Below are 12,175 nucleotides of genomic sequence, written 5' to 3'. Positions count from 1 at the left end.
GAAGAAGAAATATGACCGAGTTTCGTGACGGGAAGAGTGACACGACTGGGGAACAGCTGTTCACATTATTCAGTGCTGTTCAAAGGAAGAGAGTGATCATCAAAGAAAACTATCAAGTGACAAGTTCAAAATAAACAAAAGAGATTTTTTAGCTGTGGCACTCCTTGCCGTAGGGTACAGTGGATGTTTGAAATTTTCATTGGTTCAACAGGGTGTGAACTAATCGATGGAAGAAGAATCCATCATGGGCTATTAAATGCAGGGACAGTGTCTACAGTTCAAGAGGTTCCTGAGTCACAGACCACTAGGGGAGTGGAGAGTATTCTTGGAAGTATAAACAAATGTTTGATCTATTTTTGTATTGCTTCCTGAGCATCTGTTCGTTGCCCATCTTGTCCAGGGCAGGATACTGGGCCAGGTGTATTTTGGGGGCTAACCCTTAGCAGTCATCCCCATGTCCTGCACCTCACACCAGGCCATGCCTCCCACTGAGAAAAGCAGCTTAAATGTAGCCCGAGGCGTCTGGTGCTGCTGCCTGTCACCGTTTCCCATGAAGCCCCCTGCATCGAAGAGGTGGAGCTGCTGGGTGGCTTTCCAGCCTGAACACACCAGGCGTGATTTTCAGCTTCAAAACTCTTCCACCAAGACCCACAAGCAGGTGCCTCCCCTCTTCCTTTAGCTCCCAAAGCAAAAGCCTCTGTAGGCCACCCACTTCAGAGCATGGACCCCTTCTCATGGTATACCCTTGCTGTGGAAGGGGAAGCCATGATGTTTGTGGCTGCTGAAGCAGACCTTAGTGATGGAGGGAAAGCACCAAGCCAGCTGAGTGCTGGCTATGCCTGATGGGCACACTGACATAAAGCAAAAGGCATGCACTGCAGAAACCTGGCTCAGCATCATCTCCTCCCATCACTGAGTCTGGGACCTGAGGAAACCTGTCCAGTCCACCTTCTCCTGCACAGATAAGTCTCCTCTACAGATCCTCAGCTGGAGGCCAAGTCTTTCTTGAAACACAGCTGATAACCAAGGGATGCACCTTGTGCTCCTTGTGGACCTCTGATGTGCACCTCACCGTGCAGTGGAAACATGACCTGGTGGTGGCTGTCTCAGAACAAGGATGTTTGAATGCGGCCAGCTCACCTTCCCGCAGCCTAGCCTGGATTATCTTGGGGTTTATTGCCCCAAGGCACCACTGAAAGAGAATGCATGGTTATGAATGATGGAAGAGCATAAAAAAGAAAATGTGCAGCAGTGGCTTGAATGGTCAGTCCAAATCTGAGTGATTCACTCAAGATTTCCCCCAGTAAATTAAAAACAAACACTTGGATACTCTGCTGACACAATATGTAAGTGCCTCTTCTGGCTGAAAGGTCGCCACCTTAATTCCAGGGACATTTGTTCCTGTGCACTTTTCCAAGGCTGCCTTAAAAGCCATGCCTTGACTGTTTACTGGCTGACGGACACAAACTAGGAGCCTTGCTTTACACCTCCTTCCTAGCTAGAAATGAGAATGAGGGATAGTGCCTATTACAAGGTAATCACACCCCGGGGGAAATTCCTGAGCTCAGTTATCTCTGCTCCCCAGATCAAGGTAATCTCCTTGCACTTGGCTAGCCATTGGCAAAGCTTGTCTAGCCAGGCTGGCTTGTCACTCTCAGCATTTAGGAGCCTGCCCTATTTCTGGAGGCTGCTACATCTTCCAAGCAGCTTTGCATCGACATTGCACACTTGACAATGTGGAGGTGAGGCTTATTTTCTGAAAATCTACCTTTTTCACCTATAAGGCCTAATTTAAAGTAAATGTAAGGCCGTATTCTATTCTTATTTACATGTGTGCTATTTTGCAGCAGCTCTGAAGGAGTAACAATGATATATTTTAAAACAGGAGGACAATCAGACTTCTGTTGAGTTGATTGATCTGCAGGAGAGGAAGCACAAAAAGGTTTATTACACACACTGAAGCAAATACTCTGACAGTGACTGTTAGGGGAAAAAAATCCCCACCCACATTTCTTGCCCCTAGATTTCCATTTGGAAGGAGTCCCTGCTGTGTTTGGCTCTGTAGGATAAGGAGGAAGATGAGAGTCTTGAACGTAGAGTGTGAACTGCAAGTGGGCAAGGGTGGGAAACCCCAGCTCTTGGCTGCAACCTGGGGAGACCAGGTGGCTTTCTCCCTCTCCCTCTCCCTCTCCCTCTCCCTCTCCCTCTCCCTCTCCCTCTTCCTCTTCCTCTTCCTCTGCCTCTGCCTCTGCCTCTGCCTCTGCCTCTGCCTTCACCTTTGCCTCCACTTCCTCTTCCTCTTATTCCTCTTCCTTCTCTTCCTCTCCTGTTGCAGGTGCTTCTCTCACCTACTCCTCCTCTTCCTTGGGGCTCCTCACCCGTCACTGGTGGGGGGTCCTGCCGCACCCAGGTTGCCCCCTGGCACCACAGCTGAGCCAGCAAGCCAGGGCAACCCCCAGGCCGCTTCCCAGCACAGGGTCTGGCCCCATCCTGCCGGTGCTGGAGGGAGCTTTTAGCCACCGAAAGGCAGAGCTCTGGCACCCCACAGCCATACGCCATGTGCATGGGCTGCCAGCGCAGCATCGCTGGCACAGGCTCCTCTCTCCTGCGATGGCCTTATTTTAATATATTTGCACTGAATAATACATATTTCTGGTGAAGAAAGGCGGGTATCTCTGTGCAGGGGGAACTTGGCAGCTCTGAATACTGAGCAGCCATTTCCTCAAAGCAGTAGGATTCAACCTGGTAATCAACCCTATTAGCATTAAAAGGAACTGTCTAAATGTCAAGCCATGTTCAATAAATAAGCACTAACACATTTAGAAATGGCTTAGAAAGGGGAATTAAATTTTTTGCTGCTAATTGTGATTCTTATTTTAGATTTCCTGCCAACTCTAGCTCTTCCATTCAATTGAGACGATCATTTGGTGCCAAAACGAAGGAAATGAGATGGCCTGAAAGTTGAGGGTGGGCAAAGCTGTTCATACATCACAGAGTATGATGGGGACCTCAGCCCCTTTCACAAGCCCCTGGAAGCAACATAAGGATGGGATCAGCACACCTTTCGGTCAGGTACCTTCCAGCCTCCCGTTACAGTGGTGCCCAGATCCTCTGATACCACTTGATCCCACTGGAGTGGCGAAAAGCCAGGAGACAAAGGAGAGGAGGGCAGGCTCCTGCCAGCTGAAGGCATGCAGCCCAGGAGGCAGGTGAGCAGAAGCAGGGAGCACAGCTTGCTGGAGGCATGTTTTATAAGCGGTGCCGGTTTTAACAACCCTGCTCCTCTGGACCCAGGCACCTCCAGCGCTGCCTGCGTGGAAGTGGCTCACCGATGTCTGGTGCTTTGATGCAATAATGACATGTAACTGATACTGATGGCAAAGGCTAATCCACTCTGCCCCATAATGTCCCCAGTCAATCATGCAATATTCTGTTATTGGAAAAACTCATTTTTGCCCCTCTGATAGTAATCAGTGTATGCCCTGAAGCACAAGGCTTGATAGCCTGTGTAATTTGCAGCCTAGCTTAAGTGTAACTGCAGATGTTAATCCTATTTATATAAATGCCTGACAAGCAAAAGTAGGGATGGAGGTACGAGCTGCAGGGCAGGCAAAGGCATAGAGCTGGATTTCCAGGAATTCTCCTGCAGATTTCAAGCTGCCACACCCCAGTGATGGGAGACTGAGAGGTTTGGGGTGGGCAAGGGGAGATAGCATAGGCAGCGTCTCTGCAGTTGTGCCCTTCCTTTTGCCTGGTATCTATCCTGGAGCAGACCTCACCATGGAGCATGCCTCCTGCTCTGGGCAACCACTTTCTACCTAACAAATGTGTGTCTAAGCTTGTTGTGAAAATAAAAAACTAAAAAAAGAAAAGAAAAAAGAAAAAAAGCAAGATTTTCTTCTTTCCGCCTCTGATTCCTGAGTGCAGAAATCCAGACAGAAGAAGAAGAAGAAGAGAGGAGTTGCCTTCTCTGCAATATTTTGTCATCAGACTTTCAATGGACAACCAGGAGCGTTGCCTTGCTGAGCCTACCTCCCCTGCTCTCTGGAATCAGCTGCATTTTGCCTTGCAGTTTTCATTTTGCAAATTTGCTGATTTTCTTCTCCTCTAAGTTTTGCTTCTAATTTCTATCCACCTCCTCTTTCAACATCTCACTCTCTGTTTTCCCACACACCCCACCCCGCCCTGCCTCTCTCCTAATCCCTATTCTTGTTTTCCTCTCCTCCCTGGGGTTTGTACTTCTTAGTTTTTCGTTCATATCCCCACAGTTGTTGGTATTTTTTCCTTCTCTAATCTTGTATTTCTTGCCCTTTCTCTCAGATTTCTAGTTTTTCTTCTTTTACCTCCTTTCCCAACTTTTTTTCTCCAAACCACATCTTTATTGCCTCCTGGTCTCTGACACCCCATGTCCCACCCAGCTGAGATGGGGCAGAAACCTGTCAAAACTGAGGAGAAAGACCATGGGAGGAAGAGGGATGTGACCCTTCAGTTTAAGGCTGGAACTCCCATGCATCCACTTGGCCCTTCCCTAGAGACTGACTCTGATGTTCTGACAAAAATGTTCCCATTCATGTTTGTCTCCTTGTTTTTATTATGGCCCTAGATCACTTGTCCCCGATGAACACCAAATAGTGCTTATCTCTGATCCACAGTGGCAAAAGGAGAAGTTCAAATGCTTTGGTCATTCTTATGAACAAAATGTTTTTCGGTTTAGCCTGGCATTTTCAAAGGATGGCAGATGGGCACCTAGAAAACTCAGGATTTATCTCACCGTGGCTGTGATCATTCCCAGTATCGCACTGTACCTTGCTCACACAGTCCTGCCTGGTTATTCTCCTTTCTGTCCTCAGCTGCTGCCTCTTCCTGGGTTTCGGCTGGCTCCTTGCTCTCTCCAGCCTTGTAGTACCCCTCCACATGCCTGGAGAGCATGTCCGTGGCTGGAGAGAAGAGCAGGACTTCTCTCAGCATGGGGACACAGTGCTGAAGCTGCTCCTGCACCATGGCAGCCTGCGGTGGGTGCCAGGAGGGGGGACTGTGTGCCCCTGCTGCAGCCAGCCTGGGCGGAGGAGAATGTGGGCCAGCTGAGCATGACTTGCTGCTCCAAATACCTTTCCCGGGACTTTTGAGGAGGGTGTCCCACAGGCCAGGAGACTTGGGTGAGCTGAACCAAGGCCCAAGGTCATGCCACTAAGTGCTTGAATTAGGAGCCTAATATTGTCAACAGCAAGAAACAGGCACCTCCAGCAAGAGATTTGGAGGAGTAGGCACCTAGCGCCGGGGGGATGAGACAGGGACACAGCTCTTTAGTTAGCCTTTCCTAAAAGGGCACAAAAAAGCATCTCCTCACCTTGCCAGGGTGCAATGAGGCCTAAACACATTAAATAACATATTCTGGGTGAAATGTGCTCTGTAGCGATGCTAAATTTTTCTGCTCAGCTGCTCAGTACTGAAAATACCCTCTGAACTGGTTGTGCAGGATTGAACTGTGGGAGGAAGGGTTATGTACTGAGAGGCACCGAACCTGCTCCCGTCACAGGTGGATACTCAAAACACACTTGCAGTGGTGATGGGTACTTGTGCCTGCTCACTCCATCTATTTCACCAAGGAGGGGGAAGAAGGGAGGTCACTGCTTTGTAACTGCAGGAAAGCCTCAGTTTCTAAGAATTCACACCTTTGAGTGAAATCTAACCCAAGTCTCTTAGGCCACATGGAAGAGAAAGACTTAATGCCAGCAAGCCTGGACTTTGCAGGAGCTGTGACCTGCTGATGACCATGGTCCCATTGGGACAGGAGGGATCCAGCTGCCCAGCAGTATTTCCAGCCATGGATTTCCCTGGCTTTGCTGCCCTCCCAGCAGCCCTGCAACACCCAGCACCTGCACCCTGACGTGTTACTGCTGGCACCATCCCTTGTCCTGCAGGATCAATGAAACAGCAGCATTTCCCTGGTCTTATTCCAGGTTTAGCTAACCTAAACCAAACACCAAAAATCCCTCAAACCCAAAGCAAGGAAATCTGAACTTCACAACCATTTAATTAAGGATAATACCCCTGGAAACATAGTTATAGACTACACTGTATTTGTTGTGCTTTGTTTGCCTCCTGTTCATCTCTAGGGATGTCTCCCACTTGGGCAAGAAACATCAGACAGGCTAAAACCACATGTTTGTGGGTGCTTTACCTCACCAACACATCTTCTCTGCCTGGTTACATTGTGTCTTGTTTACTTTTTAGAGCAAGGCTGCGACAGCTTGGCCCTGTCACACATTTCCATAGCTGCAGGAGCCCCGACTGTGGCCAGGGCTCTCCCCGCTTGCTGTGGTTCCAGCTGCAGGGTCTAAGGACAGCAGTAAGGGTGGGCCGGCAGGGACTGGTAATATCTTTAATTCTACCTATTAATATAGATGGAAAAGAGAAGACGAGCATTTGGGCACATTTGCTGCTTTCTTTCAGACCTGAGAAATAGTTGGTACAGCCAAGAACACATTTTCCACCCCAACTGTATACTACAATTGATCTAATAAAAATGTATTTCATTTGCCTACAAAAATCACTCTTTTGGGCACTTTACAGCCATAAAGCATGCTGTTTTCTATTCCTGGGCTCCTTTAAAAAGCCAAGTCTTGCTGCTTATATTAGTGAACACACCAGACACATGGTACAGCCAAGTGAGCACTGCTGTAGGAGTCTTCACATTACAGTTTTCTAGGCTTGATCCTCCAAGCACTTAAATTGATTTTACACTCATGGTACTCCTGGGACACCCAGGCAGCTGCTTCAGGTTTTCACCAGTTTAAGTAAGATTAGGATCAGGCCCAAGAGCTTTACGCCTTGCAGCAGCCTGCGTACTGCAGGCGCTCTTACCTTGGTGAGCTCATGTCTGTGTTTCCAGGGGACAAAGAGCAGGACTGGGACCCACAACTGGGATGCATGCAAAACTGATGGTTAACTGTGGGAACCGGCAAGCAAACTCACATTAAACCAGGCAAAACTGATTTAGGATCTGGTTGTGATGCACATGCCAGAAAGTAGCATTTGGTCCTTTTGGCATCCCTGAGAGCATGAACAGAGGATGGTTTGGTCAAAAAAGGTGTATTAAAAGCAGAACCTTAATGCTGCTCACCTTGGTCTGTGGGCTTAAGGCTGCTCCTGCTGCCCATGGCCTCTGAGCTCTTCTTCTCTCTCCTATTACTGAAACAGCCTAAACATCATGTTTTAGTTATAAAGTGAGTTTAGTGGGTGGAAGGGTGGGAGGGGAAGGGGGATTAAATTTACTGCTTCAGTGACTACAGATCTGAAATAAATCTCCGATTCAATGATAGATCAATAACACCAAGATTGGGTTTAAATTATTAATAAACTATGAGAAACGAGGATAATTATTCTATGAGTCACAGCTCTCTAATGCACTGCACATTTTTTCCCAAGACATCTGCATTGAAGCACGACCTGCCTATCTTTTGGCAGAAAGCTGTAGCCAAGAAGTTAATGCTTTTTGTTTTGCTAGCTAAGCATTTCATAAACCCTCGTGGGGCTGAGACAGCCTAGTGATAACGTTGTGCTTCTCTCACAGAGAAACCCTTAGGTCAGGATCCCCTAAAACATTTAGGTGTCTAATGTGCCCCTGGAAATCAATGTGATTGATTTGAATCACATTTGTGAATGGGTCAGAAGGCCCTCAGATGTCCTTCTGAACCTGGATGGCTGGAGATCAAGGAGTTGTGTGAGAGGAGATGCTGGCCTTGGAAAGTGGCCTTGAGTGGTTGCAGAGGCCCATTGTCTTGGTGGCAACAAGTAGGGACAACCTCAGGACTGTGGGAGGCAGGGAGGGGAGGAAAGGCTTTTGCACGTTGCTGGTAGACTGCAGTAACAGCACCACAGAAATGCTCGTGAACTTCAAGTGGAGTTCACTTCACTCCCCCTTTTCAAGCAAAAAAGAAGTGCCCGTCAATCTGAGGAGGCCCATTAAAATCAAGAAGATGAAAACTAGAATATTCCTCCATTCTGGGTTGCAACCATCTCTGTTGGGTGAGACAGCCCACACTGACTCATTATGGGCTAGAGATGCTGAGCACCTCTGGGTATCCTCCCACCTCAGTGGGTGTCATCCCTCAGCTCCAGCATCATGGCTTAGGGTGGTGGTGGAGAGCAAAACTGACTTCAAGCAAAACCAGCTCACCACTGCTCTTTGACGGAGGGGGCTGGGGTTGTAGGGGCTCAGAGCACTCTTGATGATGCTCATCAGCTGCTGGGCTATCAGGCAAGGTGTTCAGCATTGCCTTGGCTTACCAGAAGAGTACCTTGCTTAACAGGAGAGGAACAGAACTCAGGATATTGGTAATGGAAGGCATTTATCCTTGTCAAGGTACTTCAACCAAATCAAAATCTCTGCCAAACAAAGCTTACCTTGTAATTTATTTTTTTTTTATTTCAGTAGACGATGCAAAAAAGCCACTTTTTTAAAAAAAATAACAACCATACAATTCTGAGTACTTGGGATGTTAGGCAGGATTGCTTTAAATGAACTTACCATCCCCCTGGCACCAGGGACTTGTGTGAACAGCTCCACTCCATCTGTGTTATCTTATCCTCCGTGTCACGCCTTCTGCTGTGGCAGGAAGGAGGATAGCCATCTACATGCTGTCTGCAAAGAGGTGACACTGGGTGGGATGCTCCTCGGTGGTTCATGGCCAGCGGGGAAGAGAGCTGTGGGGTTTAGGAGCAGGCAAGCTTTTCCCAGCAGTTTCCAGTGATTCTTGGCTGCGTTATTTTGGACAGTGAACACCAGTCACCTTAAATGAATCCTGCCTCAGAAGATGTGAACGTTAGGTCTCTGCAGTGTGTGGAGGGAACAGACGCACTGGCAAAGCTGAGTATGGCAGAGAAGAGAGGGGTGACTGCCAACACCCCAAAATGGGCAAGGAGTATTGATAGCAGCTGTGCGCAGTCCTCTATGGACTTACTGCTTTCCTTGCCTCTAGTACACTGGATGAAACAAGGTTGTATCAGTCCTAAAATCTCTCTCCCGCTTATCTCAGCTTACACAGTTCTGCAAATGGCATTAGGTGACCCCGACTCTGCCGGGTGATTCAGCATCACTCCGCGCCCCACACAGGCTGGGGCTCTGCTGGAACGCCCCTCTTCTACTACAGCACATCCAGCAGCAACTGGGGCTTTCCATACCCCCTCCCACTCTCTCCTTTCACCTGAAGTTATCTGGCAGGGTATGAAATCATTCTGAGCCTACGACACGGAGCTATCAAGGTGTCCAGCTGCTACTGTCTGTGTAATGCAGGTGAAATTTTTTGATCATCCCTGTGATACACAATTTAAAGATGCCTGTGGCCTTGACAAATGAAAAAAAAGAACTTATCACCAAACATGGGGGAAAAAAAAAGGTGCCAAACAAACTGTGATTGGGGCCTGATTTGATCTGATTCAAGCGAAGGAGTGAAGAGTTTTTGATTTTTTTCTTTTTTATCTGCATCAGTAATTCAACAAGGCCCTTACACATCACTGCTTTTTTATTAGTTACCTACAAATTTTAAAGGATTCTGGGCACAGTGCACACAAATTAATGCATCTAGGGATGAAAACTTTCAAGGAATAGGGGGAGCAGTGATGCTGTGGTGTTTTCATCATGTGTTTGCTCTCCCAGCTCTGCTGAGGTAGCCAAACGCCATCATTTCTGCCTTATGCATGAGGAGCAGAGCCCAGGAAAGGGCCATGTGCAGGTTAACTGGGACAGGTATCAAACGCAAATTTCATGGGGACCCCAGTTCTGGGACTCAGGGGTGGGCAGGTGACGGGCTGCTCCATGGGTCAGGCTGAAGTTTGCTCGAGGATGAGATGTTCTCAGGTTGAGCAACCTGCCTGCCTGTGATGGGTCTGGGTGCAGCCCCAGCAATGTACAGGCAGCTGGCTGCATGCACCCCACATGCACCCCAAATCACGGCCGGTCCCTTAAGGACAGCTCAGGCCAGCCCTGCAAGATGCTGCTGCTGCTGGGTCCCCTTCAGCTCCTGGAGCAGCAGGTCCACACCTCGTGGGAAGGCACAGACTTCTCAGATGGGTTGGGAATCTCATTTTTGTTACGTCTGGGTAGTGCCTTTCTGTTAGCCTGGAAACCGTAAGGCCGATTTCCCTTGATATCACAACAGAGGCTTTACCTCAGACCATAACATTTTCATAATTTGGGGAAGAAATAGAGCTTCTTTTGGGCTGCAAGTTATGAATTTATAACCCTATAATGAAAAAAACACCTTGCTGCATGTTCACGTAGCAATACAACAGACTTCCCTTAGACAGCTGCTTATATCCATTTCCCTTGGTGCCAAGCACATGTGGTAGCATCTTTAAGGAGAAAAGCCAGAACATCCTTCAGATATTCATATAAGGAATGTTATCAATGGGACTGAGTGACATTTAAAGTACACTGCAGAAGAATTTGGTCTTTATTTGTCTCTTGAACGAGCGCCTCTACCCAATTTCTCTTCTCTCCCCTTCCCTCTGCCTGCAAGGAAGATTAGATATGTCTAATATTTATATCAAACAGCTGAAAGGGGTGAGTTACATCCCCAGCCAATGTAAATCCATGTTGCTGTAGCAGCATCAGTGGTGTGAAGGGTGGTATTACACTGATTTACTGTGGCTGGGGAATCAGACCTCCCTTTCCTCCCCTGCTGGAAGAGCAGCCTGCAAAATAAAAATCACACATTGCAGCCACTTGGAGAGATGCTGCATGGGATTTATCAGTCCAACAAATAAGAAAAAAATATTAAAAAACCCCTCTTCAGAAGCTGACAGGGTTCCTTTTAATACAGCAAATGTTGAGGGGTCCAAAGACAACAACTTGGACAGACATAACTTCCAGTTTATTAATAGCAGGGGCACTGCAGCAGCTGCCAGTCTGTGGATGTCTCAGGCATATTGTAAATCTCCAGTTGTTCGGTGTTCCTGCTGCTTGCCCGCATACGGCATGAATACAACGTAACGTGACTGAATTATATAGAAAAAATGTTACCAATTACTCTCCTTACTTGGATTCCTTCGGCTTAGAGCCAGTGGGCTGAACTGACGGGGAATCTGTCGCTGGTGCTGGAGAGGAAAGAAAAAGCTTTCTTAAAAAAAAACCAAACCCAACAAAAAAAATCCTCTTTTTGTGAAGAACAGTGGGGTTTTTTTCTTGCCTTAAGATTTCTTGCCATTTCATTATTTTGTATTTCAGATAAAACCTTCCCACCTTAACGAGGAACATTTTTCCCCATCGGTTTTAATGGTATAATAAATTGCGTGAGAGCAAAGGAAAAGCTCCCAAAACTGAGCTGTAAAAGAAGTTGCTGGAGACCGAGGGCAAGCTTTGGAGAAGAAGAGACAAGAATTACAAGCTAATTTACTTTGCTTTTCCATTCAGGTTTTATCTGTAAGTAGCTCGGGTCTGCTTATTTTACTGACTCTTTGGGAGAGCGTATTCCCACGGGTGTTTCACCTCCCCACTCGAGGCGTGCAGCTCTGCAGGGGCAACGGGGCAGGGGACCAGGGCTACCCCTCTGTGGGAAGGACATGGTGCTACAGGCATGGGGAGGAGACTGGTAATTTTGGCCTGAACACCTCGTACAAGCAAATGAAGTGTCCTGAGGGATTTACTGTCAAAGCAGCACCTTTCTCCTCCAGGTTTGCATTATTTCAGCGGCCACAGGCTGCACGTTTCCCCGTGCATGCAGAGTGCAGCAGACCTGGGGTCTGTTACCACCCCACCTACCGGGTTGATTATACCTCTCAGCTCAGCAAAAATCCTCTATGAAATAAACCAGTGCTTATGCAACCTACCTCGGTGCCTACATCCCAAGCAGTGTTATTTCTAAAAAATCAGAGAGGACAGAGGGAGACATTTGGGGCAGGTGTATGCAGAAGATGGTGGGAGAGAGGAGAGACACCCACGGGCAGGCAGAGGTCTGGGGAAAGAGGGTGGACATAGAGGCATTTGGGGAGGGCAGTAGGGTGGCAGAGTAGGTTGTGGAAAAACAATGTAGAAGAGTAAGAGACCTGGGAAAAAAAAGAGGCATGGATGTGACAGGGAGCCAGAAAAAGCACTGAAATGAAGGGTGTTACTCAGATTACATAAGCCACTCTTATGAAAGTCAAAAAACAATGAAAAGAGACTGAAGAAGGCCAA

The 12,175-nt window shown here is 47.7% G+C and overlaps 1 pseudogene; it reads right to left on the bottom strand.

Moving 5' to 3' along the window:
- Nucleotides 1-12,175, bottom strand: part of LOC106631595 (uncharacterized) — a 30,940-nt pseudogene that overhangs the window by 15,039 nt on the left and 3,726 nt on the right.

Source organism: Falco cherrug, chromosome 2, assembly GCF_023634085.1.
Source record: "Falco cherrug isolate bFalChe1 chromosome 2, bFalChe1.pri, whole genome shotgun sequence".
Classification (NCBI taxonomy): Eukaryota; Metazoa; Chordata; class Aves; order Falconiformes; family Falconidae; genus Falco; species Falco cherrug.
Note: the sequence above shows the minus strand (reverse complement) of the source record. Positions and strands in the feature narration are given on the sequence as shown.